This window comes from Peromyscus eremicus, chromosome 10, assembly GCF_949786415.1.
Source record: "Peromyscus eremicus chromosome 10, PerEre_H2_v1, whole genome shotgun sequence".
Taxonomy (NCBI): Eukaryota; Metazoa; Chordata; class Mammalia; order Rodentia; family Cricetidae; genus Peromyscus; species Peromyscus eremicus.
The window spans coordinates 58,269,724-58,287,703 of NC_081426.1; the positions used below are offsets into that span (position 1 = coordinate 58,269,724).

General features: G+C 44.6%; 1 protein-coding gene across 1 annotated transcript in view; it reads left to right on the forward strand.

Moving 5' to 3' along the window:
* Positions 1-4,139: 4,139 nt before the first annotated feature.
* Positions 4,140-17,980, forward strand: part of N4bp2 (NEDD4 binding protein 2) — a 68,789-nt gene continuing 54,948 nt past the window's right edge. The window contains exons 1-3 of the mRNA XM_059275920.1: positions 4,140-4,659; positions 9,642-9,705; positions 14,619-14,696. The gene's annotated coding sequence lies outside the window, so the exon portion shown is untranslated. The remainder of the gene's footprint in view (positions 4,660-9,641; positions 9,706-14,618; positions 14,697-17,980) is intronic.

Below are 17,980 nucleotides of genomic sequence, written 5' to 3' on the forward strand. Positions count from 1 at the left end.
TTTGTTGGAATGAAATCATACTTAGGTTCTAAATGCAAATATAAACAAGCAGGTTTAGAATTTATCCGTTACATATGTCCAAAATGGCTCTAGATAAGTAACAGATTTGTGATGCCTTGGCAATTTTATTCACAAAAGTCGATGTCATTTTGGCAAAACATTTACAAATTTTCACTATTTCCTTAAAGGTTAGTTTCTTATCTAAAACTTGAGGACTTACCTCATTAATAAAAAGCTAGTAGGCATTTTGCCAATCTTCACATTCACCCGGTATTTTAAAGAAATATTACTTTCACATAATTGATTATAACCAATTATACTAGAGTTAACTGGAAGACTTCAGAAGGTGTGTCATGAGGAGTAGCACCCATCAATAATTCTTACATTTCTTCTTTGAAATGACAGGACACACGAGCTTGAAAGAGAACGTGATAAACAAGCCATTTATTCCAATGCTGTCTCCCCCTTTGAAAGATGTGTTGTACTTTTCCTATTGGCTTAGAATGTGAACCAATAAGGAACCAGGAGCCTTGCAACTGTTCATCAAGCCAGCCTGGCATTGTGAACGCTGGTAGAGATTGCTTTGTTCTTTGCGGCTGACTTTCAGCATTTTATGGAGTTGACATTTTTCTTTTGAAATAGTAAGCAAAAATAATTCAGCTTGGGTGGTGTTTGCCTTGAAATATATTCTCTAATGTTAATTCCTTTTTTATTGTTCAGACTTAAGATGTGATAAATCCATAACAGATGTTCAAAAGAAAATCAAGAACTTAAATACAAGTTTTTATTATCGTGTTGAACATACTTCAGGTGAACAAAATTAATATAGGTTTGCTAGATTTGTTTGAAGTTTATAATTACTAAGGTTCTTTCATTTCAAAAGTGGCATATATTAGTTATTAGCCTCCTAATAGCTGCCTAGAAACAGAGTTAATGTTAGGTTCTCAGCAATAGCAATTTATGCTTGGGATTCTGGATTATTACATTTTTTGTTTGTGATATTTAGAAAAAGGCTTAATGAAGGCGTTTGTGTAGTAATTTTTTTAAACACTGAAACTCAACATCTCTAAAAAGACAAAAAAGTTCCTTTTATATTCTGTGTGGGAGATTTTTCTCAGAAAATTTACCACCCTACGGTCTCTGCTTAAATGTACTAGTTTCTAAAAACAAAAACAAAAAAAACCACTAGCCCATTTGAGTGTGAGAGTGTTTCAAACCAGACCCGAAGGAAGGAAGGGAAACATTTTTTCACTTGTATTCTCTCCAAATCTACATTCAGTTTAAGTAATTGCCGTAACAGCACTGACAGTTAATCTGTCTCTTTGATGTAGGCGAATACTTTATCATGAGGTTATTTTACTGCGGCGGGGGTGGGGGGGTGGGGCAGTGAAAGAATACAAAGTAATTACAAAGAGAGCAAACTCCCGAAGAAAACAGAAAAGAAAAAAAAAAAAAAAAGGCGAACCGTCCAGTATCATCATTAATCAGAAGGCTAGCGTGAGACACTTTTGTACTCTGAAAGCACCGATCGTTTCCCTTCAGGGCAGGACCCATTAAACAGGGAAGTCAGAGTCCAGCACGAAAAACATGGAGCGGGCTTAGGGGGACGGGCTAATACTCCCGGATCCTCAGAGGGAAGGGAACACTGTTGCTTTTTCTTGGCACCTGAAAACTCCAGCTCCGCGGGGGCAAAGGCCGCAGCTCCCCTGGGCTCGGGCCAGCGTGGTCCGACCGCACGTTGGCGGCGCGGGCCGGGTACCGGCAGCCTCCGTCCGGGTCGCTGCGGCCGCGGGCCCTTTGTTTCCCCGCGGGGGCGCCTCCGCCTGCCTGCCCCGAGCGAGCGAGCGAGCGAGCGAGCGGGGGGCCCCCGTGGGGCCACCGCGGGCCCCATCGCCTCGCCCCGCCGACCTCGCAGCTGCAGCCCGGCCCGCCCCAGCTCCCAGATCCTCCCTCGTCGCCCGGGCCAAAAAAACGACCTTGTTTTTGCTTTTTCGGGTTCGGGGAGAGAGGTGAGGGCTCTGACCCGGCCGCGGCGCACCGGGACCAGCAGTAAGCGGGCCCCGCGGCCCCGCCAAAGGGACCCGCGCCCGCCTTCTCGCCCAGAGCCCGAGGGGACGAGGGAAGCGCGCCGCAAGCTTCCGGGAGAGCCCCGGGGGCGCGGGGCCCTCCGCCCGCCCGCCCGCCCGCCAGGCCCGGGACTCGCGAGTGGCCAGCACCGGTGGGCTCGGGTCGCCGGGCCGGTCCTTGGGGCGTGCGTGGGCCGACGCCCCCTGGAGGGAGCCCCGGGGTAGGGTGTGGGGGGGGGTTGAGTGACAGAGGTCACGGCCCCGAGCCGGGGCGGGGGCGGAGGGCGGCGATCCACCTGGCTACGTGGCAGCCATTGCGGCGGCCGCGAGACCCCTCCCCACGCGGCCGCCCACCCGCCCTCTCGCGGCGGCGGGCTCCGGAGAGGCTGCTGCTCTTCCCGGCTCGGACGGAGAGCGGCAGTGTGTCCCCGCTCCGCACGCTCGCTCGCTCGCTCGTTCCCTCGCTCGCTGCGTCTCTTCTCCCCCCCCGCAACACCGCCCTCCCTCCCCGCGGCTACAGCTGCTCGCCAGCCCCGCGCCGCGCCGCGCCGGAGAGCGCAGCAGCAGCAGCGGCGGCGGCGGGAAAGGGTTGCGGACCCGACGACGCGGCCCCCGGGGGCCCTCGACGTCCCGCTCCCCGGAGCAGGTAAAGACGGAGAGTTGTTGCGGGGGGCCGGGGGGGGGTGGAGGGGGAGAGGCCGGCGACGGGACCCGGGGAGAAGGGGGAGCCAAGCGAGGAAAAAGAGGATGGAGAGGTTGCGCGCGCGGGGTTGGAGAGAGGGGGGGGGGGATCCCGGGAACGCGGAGCCCCAGAGGAGAGGGCCCGAGGCGGGCGGGCGGCGAGCGACGCCGAGACCCGGGCAAGCGCGGGCCGGGCGCCGGGCGGAAGGGGAGTGAGGCGTCGCGGGAGGCGGGCCCTGGCGCGCGGCCCGGGGGAGCCGAGGGAAGGCGGGCGGGCGGGCGCCGCGGCCGCTTCCCGGGCCTCCAGCGCCTGGCGGGCCTCCAGGCCGCGACACACCCCTCCCGCCCCCGGGGCTCTCCCGGTGCCTCCTCGCCCCGACTTGACCTCGCGCCCCCGCGAGCCTTCCGCCGTTTTCCCAGGCCGAGCCTTCTGGGAACTTGGGCCGCCTGCCCGGGCACGTAGTGCTAGTAGAGGTGTTTATTTACTACCCTTCCAAACCACACACGCACGTACGCTCGCTCGCTCGCTCGCTCTACCCCCGGCACGCTTGCCTCCCTCCGGGCGTGTGCGCCTGCCACCCTGGCCCCTTCCCTCCCCTAACTTTCCTTCCCGCTCTCCCGGACCCAGTGCGAGCTCTCTGGAAACCGGGCTGCGAGAGAATGAGTCATACCGAGGGCAGAGTTTATCCCGTGTGCGCTTTTGGTTACGACGCTTTGATTCCCCCAGAAAAGAGAGCCCGAGGAATTTTTTTTTTTTTTAAGTCGAAGTCACATCTGAGCTAGGGGGCCCGCTGGTTTTAGAGATTCCTTCCGCAACTGTCTTTAGGGGTAGCAGCTGAGATTTGCTGCACCGACAGGTTTGTACACATTCTTGCCATGCAGTGGTTGTAATGTCTCCATAGCACAGTTCTGACTTGGGGAAGGATTGGCTGCTTTTTCTACTCGATACCTCCGAGCCAATCAGGAAGCGCGGCTTGCCTGGAGACTGGTTAACTCAGAAAAGGTGGGGATTGGTTGAGCTCCGAGGAGAAAATCCCGGAGATAACCTGGCCTTTTAGAAAACAATGACTGATTTGCCGCCGCCTCTCCGTTCCCACTTATTTATTTATTTCAATACGTTGTCCTTTGATAACAATGACCGCCGTTTCAGCCCTTTAAAAAAGATCACTTCCACTGTTGTCTTTCAGATTAGCTCTCGGACTGCAACTCCTTTGAACTCCTACGGTTCAGTTTTCGCAGAGATAATTCTTACGTATTTTAAGAAATACGAACATGGGTTTTGTGCCTTGACAGGTGTGGTTCAGTTTTCTTTCAGCCGGATCTTTGTTGTTGTTGTTGTTCTTAAAGGTCAGAAATAAAGTCTATTTTCGGTTACTATGCCAACGCATTATTTAAATGTTCTCTGAGGATGGGGGGCTACAGTGGTGGCGATGGGGGGAAGAATGAGAAAGAAATGGCTGCTGCTTCTCTGCAGAGAGATCGCGATTTAGGAAAACAACAACAACAACAAAGCAACCCAACCTGAAAAGGCTTAGTAGACCTGCCTTTCCTGCAAATCAGCATACAGTACTGTACTCAGCGGATCTGTGCACCTGTTGGCTTTAGTCGCCGTGAAGGGGAAACAGTGGCAGTACTGAACTTCATAGAAAAACAGCATGTTGTGGTAAAGGCGTGTATCTTGTACACAATTAGAGCCTAACTACTATCATTGTAGATGCGTGTTTTTTTTTTAAATATCTCTTTTTAAACCTTCATTATTAATTCTGATTATCCTTGCCTTTTGATATTCAAAGGAAGCTTCATTTTATTTTTTGAGATAGGGTCTCCATATATAACCTTGGCTGGCCTGGAACTTCCTACAGGTTGGCCTCCACGCAAAGGTCACCTGCCTCTTCTTCTCAAGTACTTAAAGGTATGGGCAACCGTACCCAGCAGAGCAATTTACTAGTTAGCTTGAATTGTAGGAAAGAAGTGCCTTTTTTTTTTTTTTTTTTTTTTGGCTTCCCTTCAGCCTTTCATATGGAAAATGATGTAAGTTTGGGGAGGAGCCACCTGTCAGGTGAAGCAGTGAATCTCAACATATATTTGTTAAGTTCTGTTGAAAAGAGTTTATGTAGGACTTGAGATTGAAGCCCTTTTGGTACTCCCTATGCTAGGCAGAGTAATACATTATTTCCTTGATTGTCTTCATCTTCATGGTCATAAAACCACACATACTGATGCCAGGTACTGTTCTAAGGACTCTATGGATAGTATTTGTGTTTAACTCACCTCACTATCAAATTTGCATGCATTGTTTTCAGTTTTGATTACAGATAAGAAGAGACTAGGAAATATTCAAATTGCTAAATGTCACCCAAGCAAGGTATACATGAGGATTCAGGGAAACTTAGGTTTTTATGATTCTAACCTTTCTCTTAACACATTTCCATTGAAACTAGAACTTCATTTGCTTTTTGTCTGAGATAAGGTCTCACTATGTAGCTAGCATTGCTGTCCAAAACTTGCTGTGTAGACCATGCTGGCTTCAAACGCATATAGAAATCTACCTACCTCTACTTTCCAAAGCGGGGGTTAAAGGCGAGCCCCACCATGTCTGGCCTAAATCTTTGATACCCAGAAAATAACTACATTTTCAAAAATCCACTCAACCCATCAGTTATAAGACATTCTTATTATTTTATGTGCCAGTATAATAAATTATCCTAAGTAAACGGACATGTCATTGATTGTAGGGTCAAATGCCAACATGTGCAAATGTGTCTTATGTGGATGAAATAAGATGTACTGGAGCCTCACCTGGACATTTCCCCCTCTGATTTTCGTTTCCCATGTATAAGGATACATATTTTTAAATGGTTAAGGATTTTGGTTATTGGATTTAGTTGTATCCTCCTGCCTGTCCTCACGGAGGTCTTCAGCCTAGGGTAGGTTTTGCGGTGCTTCGAAGGAAGGCCTTATGAAAGCTGGGAGTACTTTCCTCCTTGTCCCAGAGCTCAGCGCTCATTGCCTTCTAGTGATGATTAGTACACCTAGACTACAGTTAATCGATTCTATCTGAATACACAGAACTTAACAGATTAAAAGAGTACTTTATTGATTTCTTTGGGACATTAAATTGATGAGTCAGCTGGATTTTCATGACTACTAATCAATGAATAACTAGTCAGAAATTCCACATTGTTGCTCCTACTCAAGCTGGTTAGTGTGGGCCAGGTTCACTAAAACTTCCTAGGCTGGTGGTCGACAGGTCATTGCTCTAAGTATGGCTTATTGGTTTCTACCCTCTTATTTTTTTGACACAGTGTTGTGTAGCCCAGACTGACCTTGAATTTAGTATCTGGCTGAGGATGGTCTTGGGTCTTATTCTTGTTAAAGCTGCTTCGTATTAAATGTGTACCTGCCCAAGTCCCAATAGATGATAAAAGAACCACAGTGAGAAGTCTAAAGTCTAGAAAGAATTCTTTCAGAACTTAAATATAATTAAAATAGGACTTCTAAACCAGAAATAAGCCAAGAGTGGTGGTTCTCACCTGTCATCTCAGGACTTGGGAAGCTGAGGCAGGAAGACTTGCCACAAATAAGTTCAGGGTTAGCCTGGGCTACATAATGAGTTCCAGGCCAGTCTGAGCTACCTCAAAAAGCCAGAAAAGGACGTTGGAGAGATAGCTCAGCAGTTAAGAGCACTGGCTCCTCTTCCAGAGGACCTGGGTTTGATTCCCAGCACCCACATGGCTGCTCAGCAGTCTTGTAACTCTAGTCTCAGGAGACCTGACATCCTCCTTTCTCCTCCATAGGTACCAAGTGTACATGTGTACAGACATACACACAGGCAAGACATCCATATACATTTAAAAAAGAGAATGAGTAGAGGGCTTGAGGGAGAAAGGTAATAAGCGGATTATCAAATTTTATTTTATTACCTTTTGAGACTGTCTCTCTCTACATAGCCCCAGGCTGTCCTGGAACTCAGCTGTCCAGGTGGCCTCAAGCTCACAAAGATTCCCCTGCCTCTGCCTCCCATGTGCTAGGATTAAAGACATACACCACCATGCCTGATCCCCAATCCGTATCTTTTAAATAGGATATTTAATAAGTGCTTTCTGTTAATTAAATTGAGGAATGAGTTTGGGAGATTGATATGAATAGTACTTGGTTTTTTGCTGTTATTTCAAAGTGGGCACTAAAAATTCCTCTTCTAGATGGGCAAGATCTCTAGTCTGTTATCCTAGAACTGGGGAGACAGAGGCAGGGGGTCACTGCAAATTCAAGGCCAGCCTGGTTTGCATAGTGATTTTGAGGTTAGCTAGGGCTTTATAGTGAGATCCTATCTCAAAAACAAAACAAAACAAAAACCCCAAACAGCAACAATAACCCATCCTTCCTGGAAGGCTGGCATTGAATCTTAGTATTTTGGGCTTAATACCATTCCCAACACCCTAGATCAGTGGTTCTCAACCTTCCTAATGCTGTGACCCTTTAATACAGTATTTATGTAATGGTGACCCGCCCCCCTCCGAGCATAATTTTTTTTTTTTTTTTCTCGAGACAGGGTTTCTCTGTAGCTTTGGAGCCTATCCTAAACTAGCTCTGTAGACCAGGCTGGCCTCGAACTCACAGAGATCCACCTGCCTCTGCCTCCCGAGTGCTGGGATTACAGGCGTGCGCCACCAACACCCGGCGCATAAAATTATTTTGTTGCTACTTCATAACTGTAATTTTGCTACTGTTATGAATTTTAATGTAAAAATCTAATATGTAGGGTATTTTATATGTGACCTACAAGTTGAGAACCACTGCCCTAAAAGAATGTGGATATTAAGTAGCTTTTAGTATGAATGACAGATACTTTTTTTTTTTTTGTTTAATTCCCCAGACAGAGTTTCTCTGTGTAGCAGCCCTGGCTGTCCTGGAACTCACTTTGTAGACCAGACTGACTTCAAACTCACAGAGATCTGCCTGCCTCTGCCTCCCAAGTGCTGGGATTAAAGACGTGCTCCATCACCATCTGGCCAGGATTTTCTGCTTTTACCTTGTATGTGCTGATAATTGTGTAACTCTTTAGCCCAGAGCTCTTTTCCGGTAACTGGACATCTGTCTTAGTGACATGCCCATTGGCTATTCTTTCAGGTGATTCATACTCTGCATATCCCAAAGCTGTGGTCATCAGCAGCTGTCCCATCTTCAGACCAAAAAAGTACATAGGAATCCCGTCCCTTTTCCATCTCATCTCTCTGGGAAGATTAAACTAGGTAGTGCATAGGTGTGTACACTCCTTGGCAGAAATAGAAGCTCTTCCTTACATTCCTTTTCATTTTACTTGTGATCCATTGCCGAGCCTCATTAGATTACTTCTCCGATAATCTCTTGGATATATTGTCCTTAGTGTTACAGTTGTGTTCTCCGGTTAGCATCATCTCAGCCTGGGTGCTGTAATGGCTTCTTCACTGGTGGGCCGTCCGTTGGTTTTTGTGTGTTCACACTGTAGCCAGAGTTGTTGTTCTGACACATTTGAGCTGAGCAGGAGACTTGGTTGTGGGATTTTTTTTGTTTTGTTTTTAGTTTTTGTTTTTTGGAGATGGGTTTCTCTGTGTAGCCCTGGCTGTCCTGGAACTCACTCTGTAGACCAGGTTGGCCTCGAACTCAGAGATTTGCCTGCCTCTGCCTCCCGAGGGCTGAGAATAGAGGTGTGCGCCACCACTGCCTTGCTGGTTGTGGGATTTATTTTATTTTATTTTATTTTTCTTCAAGACAGGATTTTTTTGTGTAGCTTTGCGCCTTTTCTGGAACTCGCTTTGGAGATCATGCTGGCCTTGAACTCAGAGATCCGCCTGCCTCTGCCTCCCGAGTGCTGGGATTAAAGGCGTGTGACACCACCGCCCAGCTGGTTGTGGGATTTTTTACTTTTTCCTCTTCAATGCTCCGTGAGCTAGATTTGGCTTTCAGGATCCTTAGGATTTGACTTCAGAATCACTTCCTCCTCCTGTGCCTTCCCTTCCCCTCAGTGAGCGAGGCTGACTCTCACTTTTCCTTCCACATGCTGAGTTCTTTAAATCTAGGCATTGTTACAGAAGCCTGTGTCTGTCTTGAATGCCTCCTTACTTCCCTGGTTACCTCCACTTTAGTTTGCTAAGTCAGACTTGTCTGCCCTGTCTCAGTGTGGGCGATAGTCTACTGAGGCTCTCTTTGACACAGACTGGGTAACACAAGCCCGTGTTTCCTCGTGTTTCCTCAGTACTCCGTGTTCTCTCAATCACACTGTAATTGCTTGTTTATTTGTCATCTCACCATGTACTGGTTTAAGGTATAACAAAATGTCTAAAAAATAGGATCTGAGTTGCATTGAAATATAATAAAAAAGCAATTAAATAGTAATTTTGGAGCTCACTTAGTAGAGAAAGAACAGAGACATTGGTTCTGATAGATGAAAATTTTCTAAGCCTGAACGTAAAATATTCTTTGACATCTAATTTCCATCTATTCGGTTTTTTGTTATTCGTTAGGCATTTTGGAGGTCAAATTCTGGAAGTGGCCTGTGGGGGGTGGGTGTTATTGGCTTATATGACAATATAATAGAAATTGTCTGAAGGTGGCCACAAGGGTGGGGACTTGACCATAGCTGGGCCTTTCCTGTACTTAAAATGCCTGTGGGCTTCATTTCTCCTTGTGCTAAGGATGGCCCTGGTTCCTATCTGCACAGGCTTGTTTACTTAGAGTCTCATGTTAGTGGCGCTCTGTGTGATTTGATGACACTTGTATAGCCTGTGTTCTCTGACAGGAAGCTGACCCCCGATAGAGTAGGGGATGAGGAAGGAGTTCTGGGCAGATGTAAAGAATGTCCGTTGCCATTCTTAGTTCCTTGTCTCATTATGAATTGTGAATTTGTTTTTGTAGGTGCTTTATTTGTCGGAAAGAGATGCTCTGTATTATGGACCTGAGTATTCCAGGTGCTGAAATGGTAAGTCTACTGTTTTAAAGGAACTAGCAGTGTTTTTGGCTTATACTAGCATATAGGATATTTATGGAGTTTTTTGTTTGCTTAATAATACACATATCTGCTTTCATAATAATAGTCTAAAGTAAATACAAAGGTGTCAAGGTAAAGGTGTGCCTATGATGCAGTGGGAGTTGAGTTGAAATCAGAGTGGATGATTTTTCTGAAAGAAAGTTAATTGAGGGGCTGGAGAGATGGCTCAGAAGTTAAGAGCACTGGCTGTTCTTGCAGAGGTCCTGAGTTCAATTCTCAGCAACCACATGGTGGCTCACAACCATCTGTAATGAGATCTGGTGCCCTCTTCTGGCCTGCAGGCAGAACACTGTGTACATAATAAATAAACCTTAAAAAAAAAAAGAAAGTTAATTGAGCTAGGAAGTATTGCTTTGGTGGGGTGATGTAGAGGGACCTCTGGGTTGAGCATGTCTGAGGCAGAGATGCGTGGTACTGGCTCACCTCCTGATAGAAGCAAGAGTGCAGATACAGGTGGAGTAGAGAATATGTGAACTGGGGGGAGAGGATACCCTGTTAAGGTGAGGGACCAGGTCATAAAAGTCCTTGAATGCATTTCTAAGGAAGTGGAACTTGATGTTGAAAGCCATAGAATCGTGAAAAATCTTTTACGTTGAAGTACCCATGGACTATTCATGTGGCAATTAACTATGGATTTGCGAGAGAATTCCTTAATAGAGTCAGTTATAGCTAGCTGTTGAAGCTGTGAGCTTGGATGAACCCAGACAGAGTGAGTGGTAGGACAGAAGGCTGGCGATGTGACACAACCCAGGAGGAACAGTGGCATGAGACCTGTGAGCAGGAGAGAAGTCTGTGGATGAGACTGAGTGCCCGCTAAAGAAACAAGTGGAGCAATCCCATCATGCACTGGGGAAACCTCAGATCGTACCAACCTGTGTGTGTTATGTTTATTAAAAGGTCCCATGCGCCGGGCGGTGGTGGCGCACGCCTTTAATCCCAGCACTCGGGAGGCAGAGCCAGGCGGATCTCTGTGAGTTCGAGGCCAGCCTGGTCTACCAAGTGAGTCCCAGGGAAGGCGCAAAGCTACACAGAGAAACCCTGTCTCGAGAAACCAAAAAAAAAAAAAAAAAAAAAAAAAAAAGGTCCCATGCACAAAGCACTCTTTTGATGTTTTGTTGTATATAAAATATCATCTCAAAGTCTAATTAGGGAATAAATAATGGATGAATAAGAAGAAAGGGACCAGCAAGATGGTTTAGGGGGTAAAGGTGCTTCTGTCGAGGCTGATGACTTGAGTTTAGTACCCAGATCTTATATGATGGGAAAAGAGAATAGATTGCTGTAAAATTGTACAGCATGGAATGCATATGCCCACACCCATGCATCATATGTACACATGAAATCAACAAAAATAGGAAAAAACCTTAAAAGAAGGACAGGAGAAAGCAAGAAGTTGGAGATGTGGTTTGAGGCGATAGTGGAGATAGCGGTGGAAGAAATCAGAATACATCTGTACGAGAGAGAATAAGGTTAGATGAAGGCTTCAAAGAGGATCACAGTCCATGAAAGTGAGGAATCGCAGGGTGGTACTGCTTAGGCTTTAATCCCAGCACTCTGGAGGCGGAGGCTAGCCTGGTCTGCAGGGCTAGTTCCGGGACAGCCATGGCTACACAAAGAAACCCTGTTTAAAAAAAGGAAAAAAAAAAAAAAAAAAGAAATCAAGGATTATTTTTGCTAAATAGAAGGCTTGAGCCATTGGGGAGTGGAAGTACTTTATGAGATTGAGAATATTCTTGAAGGCAGAGGTGTAAACAATGCATTGTGAAACAAACTCTGAGATGTAGTACATTAGGAATCTGACCGGAGGCAGGGCATTATGACATGCGTGTGGAATCCCTTCTAGCACTTGGGAGGTGGAGGCAGGAAGAGCCTGTCTGCTATGTAGCAAGTTTTAGGCCAGCCTGAACTACATAAAACATTGTCAGAGAGGGAGACTGAGAGGGAACAAGAGTACATATCTAAGTTCCAGGTTCAGTCCTCAGTACCACTACAAATAAAAATACATAAACAAAAGCCTGAGTGGAAGTATAAATACAGATACCCATGTAGAAATAATACATATTGTTCAAGAAAAAAGACGTGGCCTGGAGGTCTGGCTCTGGTAGAATACTTCCTCGCGTGTTTTTCCTATATATAGAAATACCTACAATAAAGTGTAATTTATGAATTAGGCACAGCAAGAGATGAACAACAACAGTGAATAATAAAATAGAAAATGCGCTGGGCGGTGGTGGCGCACGCCTTTAATCCCAGCACTCGGGAGGCAGAGGCAGGCGGATCTCTGTGAGTTCGAGGCCAGCCTGGGCTACCAAGTGAGTTCCAGGAAAGGTGCAAAGCTACACAGAGAAACCCTGTCTCGAAAAACAAAACAAAACAAAAAAATGGTAGAACTATTCTGAAATTCTGAACAGTATACTGGAATAAAAGGTATACGAGGCCAGCCTGGTCTACAGAGAAAGTTCCAGGATGGTCAGGATTACACAGAGAAACCTTGTCTTGAAAAACCAAAAAAAAAAAAAAAAAAAAAAGAAAAAGAAAAAGAAAAAGGTATATGAATGTGGTCTTTCAAATTATAATGTTGGGGCTGGAAAGATGGCTCAGTGGTTAAGAATATTGGCTATTCTTCCAGAGGACCTAGGTTCAATTACCAGTACCCACACAGTGGCTTATAAACATCTATGACTCCAGTTCCAGGAGATCCAGTGCCCTCTTTGGGTCTCTGTGGGCATCAGACATTCATGTGGTACATAGACATACATAGAGACAAAACACTCATACACATAAAAAAAAAAAAACACGACTGAAGCTCACAATGGACTACTTCTTGTGATAGAGGGTCACACAGTGCCTCATGTGAGGAGATGAAGTGAGGTGAGAGCAGTCGGCACTCTTGAGGCGGCAGCGGGCCGCTGCTTTCCTCCACTCCGTGTGGAAGAGCTCTCTTTAATACAAGTTTCTGGAGATGGGGTCTGACTATGTAGCCCCCTGGCTTGTCTAGGACTCTTTTGAGCATTTTGGCTTCAAACTTGCAGTGATCCTCTTGCCTCTGTCTCAGAGTGCCTGGATTACAGATGTACAGTGTCGTGTCTGGCTTCCAGAGGACCATTGTGAATAGGGAGGAAGGATTTATTATGTTTGGCTTTGTGGTTTCCAAGGTTTTAGCTGGCCCAGTTGCTGTGGCCTATGATGAGACCTGGCATAAGGTGGCTGCAGTATGGGGCCGAACATAGTTGCTCACTTCATATCAATCAGGAGGCAGAAAGAGATGGAGAGGCGCCTAGAGACAAGATACCCTTCATGTCTCCAGTAACCTGCTTCCGAGAGTTTCTACCACCTCTCCAAAATAGCACCAGCTGGGGACCAGCCCTTCAACATGTGAGGCCATGGGGGATATTTTCTATTCAAAACCCTGGTACTCCTAAGTTTTTTGAGTTTTGTGGTAATGGAGATCAAACACAGGCCTTGTACATGCTAGGTAAACACTACCACTGAGCCACTTGAAAGAACGTTATGGTAAATAGTGCCTAAAATAAAATGTATCATTCTGTCATTTTAACACCTCTCCTCCCTTTTTGTGGATAAAGATTGAGATAGTCTCACCCTGTAGCCCAGGCTGGTCTAAACTTGCTATGAACTCCAGCTGGTCTCATTGGCACTCTGCCTTCGTCTCTTGTGTGCTGATTACAGGCGTGGACCATCACACCTGGCTGTACAAGGTCAAGTTCTACCAACCTTTCACCTAACAATGGGTTTTAGTATCGATTAGTGAATTTTTCTTTTAGTTTTTTTTAATTTTAATTTATCTTGCAGAGGACCTAGGTTCTGTTTACAGCACTCACACAGCAGCTCACAACAATCTATAACTCTAGTTTCAGGGGATCTGATGCCCTCTTCTAGTCTCTGGGCCACAGGCATTCATGTGGTAGACAGACATACATGCAGGAAAAACACTCACACACATAAAAATGAAACTAAAGGCAAAATTAATTTTTTAAAGTAAAAACTGCCACATATTAAAAAAAATTTTTTTTTCTTCTCTCATTTTGTTTTCAACGTCTTGACTAATGTAAAGACAGTAGTCAGGGGTAGGCCTGGGGGCAGGCTGGACAGTGGCTAGCCAGAGCTAGGATAGACGAGCAGCTGGAGAAGGGAAGCTAAGTCCTTGGATTAGGGATGGGGAAAGGGCAGTCAAGACCATTACCTGATCCAAGGACTATTTCAGCTCAAACTCAAACAAGCAGAGTGAATCCCTGACTGCTGTTTGCTCTTCACTGATAATCTGCGAGAGTATTCTACTTAGAATGATGCTTAGTTCTTTCTCTTTATAAAATGATTGTCAAAGTGTCAATAGTCACTTCCAGTGGTGTCAAATGAGGTCTTTATGTTTTCTGTAGCTTTCTATTGACAATATCATGTGCTTCTAAATGTTCGATCTCTTGGATTTTTTCCAGAGTTGGGGGCCTGCCTGCTTTCTTGGTGTAACAAACAGCTCTGGCCGTCCCATAACTCACTCTGTAGCCCAGTCTGGTCTCAAACTCAGAGATCCGCCTGCCTCTGCCTCCCAAGTGCTGGGATTAAAGGCGTGCACCACCACCACCGCCCTGTTCTTATTTTGGATTTTTATTCATTTAAAATTATAATTGAATGCTGGGCATGGTGGCACACACATGCCTTTAATCCCAGCACTTGGGAGACAGAGGCAGATGGATCTCTGAATTCCAGGCCAGCCTAGAATAAGTTTGGGGGCTATATAGTGATACCTCATGCCCCCCCCAAAAGATTGTAATTTGATATGAATGTGCCTTTTAAGTATATTTAACATTTCATTTTATTATATTTTCTAGTAAGAAGACAGCTTTAGAGTTGCAGATGTCGACTGTGGCCTTCTTAAGCACATTGGTATTGTCAGTGCCAGCCAGACAGTAAGTACTACTAAAACCATAGGGGATGAATATTTACATGTGAGTTTTCAAGCTTCCATTTACTTATTTGAGCCATTAAGAGAAAAATCATGAGAAAGCAGATATCAGAAATTTTTGTTACTAGACTATATGTTGGTGTTGTGAAACAGTGTTGACTTTGACAACTGTGTTATGCCCCCAGTTTTTCCATTTAATGAGTGTTTTAGTCTCTCTATCCCTAAAATTTCACGTCTTGATCTTTGATATTTTACTCATTGTTATCCATCTACACATATCTTTCATATGTCTGTCTTACGTATGGAACCATGTTAAGAGCTTTAGGTCATGATCCATGTTCTCAAAAAATATGCTCATCAGGAAGATCAGCATCTCCAGATGAAACTGAAAGTCACTTTTTGTGTGGATACCCTGGTCAATCAATTTCTCCAGGTTCCATCTAAGTGGTGTAGGGAGCATAGTGCTCTGTGTGAGGTGCTACAGTGCCTTCCCAGCGTTGAAGATGAAAATGAGCTTTTTGTGGGTCGGCACTGTGGATTCTGCGGGACAGTGACGGAGAAGACGGATCATGTCTAAAACATGTTTAAAAATATTACAGCAAATACAAGTTAGTGAACTAACAGTGGAGAGCCCTGAAACAGGCAAGATGAATATTGCAGTAGGAAAGGACTGCAGGAAGCGTTGGAGGGTTGTAGAGAGGTATACCTTGCCTGTTCCTAGAACGAGGGCCGAATGCTGCTCAGCCCCGGGCTCAGCCATAATGGGTGTCTCCAGAATACTGTATTCTTTTTAATTGCTGTGTAATACTTAGTGGGTATTGTTGCCATAATTTAACCATTCTGTCTTCTGCTGATAGTCAGGATGTCTTCAGTTATCAGTTATTGTAGTTTTTATAATATGGAGGTGCATGTTAAAGGTAATTGGTTTTATTTTCTATAAATTTTGTCTGTTTTGGTGACATACCCTTGGTATTTCCATGAGACTTTAGTATCTACCTTATCCTTAATTGTATCGTACACATATTTTTTAGAAAGGATTTGCTAAGTAGCCCAGGTTGGATTTGAGTTCACAATCCTTTCTGCCTAAGCTTTGAGTGCTGGCATTACAAGTATATGCCGTATAGAATGCTTGAAATCATCTTTTAGGTGGCATAATCTTAAGGAAAGAATGTATTTGTTTTTTTTTGTCCCCTCCTCCCCTGCCAGACAGGGTCTCACTATGTAGATCTGGCTGTCCTGGAACTGGCTCTGTAGACCAGGCTGTCCAAGAACTCAGAGAGATCTGCCTGCCTCTGTCTCTGGAAGGCCTGGACTAAAGACATGTACTACCATGCCCAGTGAACTTCTGATGCTCCTGGCTCTACCTCCCTAGTGCTGGGATTATAGGAATGTGCCACCACGCCCAGTTTTCTGTAGTGCAGGCATCAAGCCCAGAGTTGTGTGTGTGTTAGGTGAGTATTCTATCAGCAAGTCCCAGTACTTTAGCTCTTTCAAATCATTTAAAAACAGGGCATTTAAGAGTCTGATATAGGATGATGTAAGTTCAAGGCCAGCTTAGTCTACATAGTAAGTTCAAGGCTAACCTACATAGTGAAACCCTGTGATACACAAAGATTATCTGATTAAAATTGAATATTAAGGTAGAAGTTTTGGGTACATATATATGAAATTTATGTTTATAGTGTTATTAATAATTGTTTTGCTTTTTGTTTTTTCAAGACAGAGTTTCTTTGTGTGACAGTTCTGGCTATCCTGGAACTCGCTTTGTAGACCAGGCTGGCCTAGAACTCACAGAGATCCACCTGCTTCTGCCTCCTGAGTGCTGAGATTAAAGGTGTGTGCCACCACCACCCAACAATTGTTTATTTGAAAAAGCCAATCTTTTCACATTTTCCCGTAGCACATCAAACCTTATCTATCCCTATTTCTGTATCTTTTTAGAATATATTCTCTTATTTAAGACAGGTCTGTTTGTGAACAAACTACAACTTTCTTCAACTCATGTCTTTAAAAGGCTCTCATGGAGAAAGGAAGACAAGATGTATGAGATTAGATACTAATTAGTGAAATATAAGTCACTTACAGTACAATAAATGAGACTGATGTAAATTGGATACATAAAGTAAAGCTGATAGTTGAGATATTCTGCTGTATATTTCAGAAAATTTTTTTTTTTTTTGAGACAGGGTCTCTCTGTGTAGCTCTGCACCTTTCCTGGAATTCGCTTTGGAGACCAGGCTGGCCTCGAACTCACAGAGATCCGCCTGCCTCTGCCTCCCGAGTGCTGGGATTAAAGGCGTGCGCCACCACCGCCCTCTGTTGTATTTTTATTTATCAGAATTTCCCACCTGTACATTCAGTCTTCTTACGTGATGATGTTTTTCCATATATTTGGACATGAAAAAGGAAAAGAGATAGTTTGTAAGTTGGATAAGTATAGAGGGAAGATAAGATTTACGTTTGTATGAGATGATAGTAACCCCCATTCTGAAAAAATTCATATATTACATTGTATTTGGAAAACGTAAAAGTAGTACATAACAAAGTAATGTATAAAATATAGGATCACTTACAATCCTTTGCCCTTTTTAATTCTCATTCTAATCCCATTCTATTTGGGTGGCTATATAGATTATTTTCAGTTTGTGTCTTGTTTTCGTTTTTAACATTGTAACTTTAAAAAACAAAACAAAAAACCTCCCTTAAATATTATCTAAAATCTTGACTTCAGCATCTTGGGTGGCCAAAGCAGGAGAATTGGAAGTTCAAGGCCTCCCTCTACTTGAGTGATTTTTTAAGACCAGCTTGGGAAACTTAATGATGCTCTGTCTCAAAATAAGAAAAATAAAAAGAGGCCTGAGAATATAGTTCAGTAGTAGAGCATTTGTCTAGCATGTGTGAGGCCCTAGGTTCAACTCCTAGTACTACAGTAAACAAACAAACAAACAAACAAATAAATCCAAAGTATAGTCTTTAATTTTTTCCCTCTGTGTAGCCCTGGCTTTCCTGGAACTCTGTACCAGGCTGGCCTGGAATGCAGAGCGGTCCTCCTGCCTCTGCCTTCCCAGTGCTGAGATTAAAGGTGTGTGTGTGCCACTACCACCTGCCTTATTCTGTAAATTAATTTCTTGCTGTGTTGCCCATACTGGTCTTGAACTTTTGTACTTGAGTAATTCTTGTGTTTTGTGTCCACAGTAATCTGGACTATAGCTGTCCTCTCCTACATTCAGCTCAAAACATAGTTTTTAGTGACTGCCTGTCTTAGTCACTGTCCTGTTGGTGTGAGTA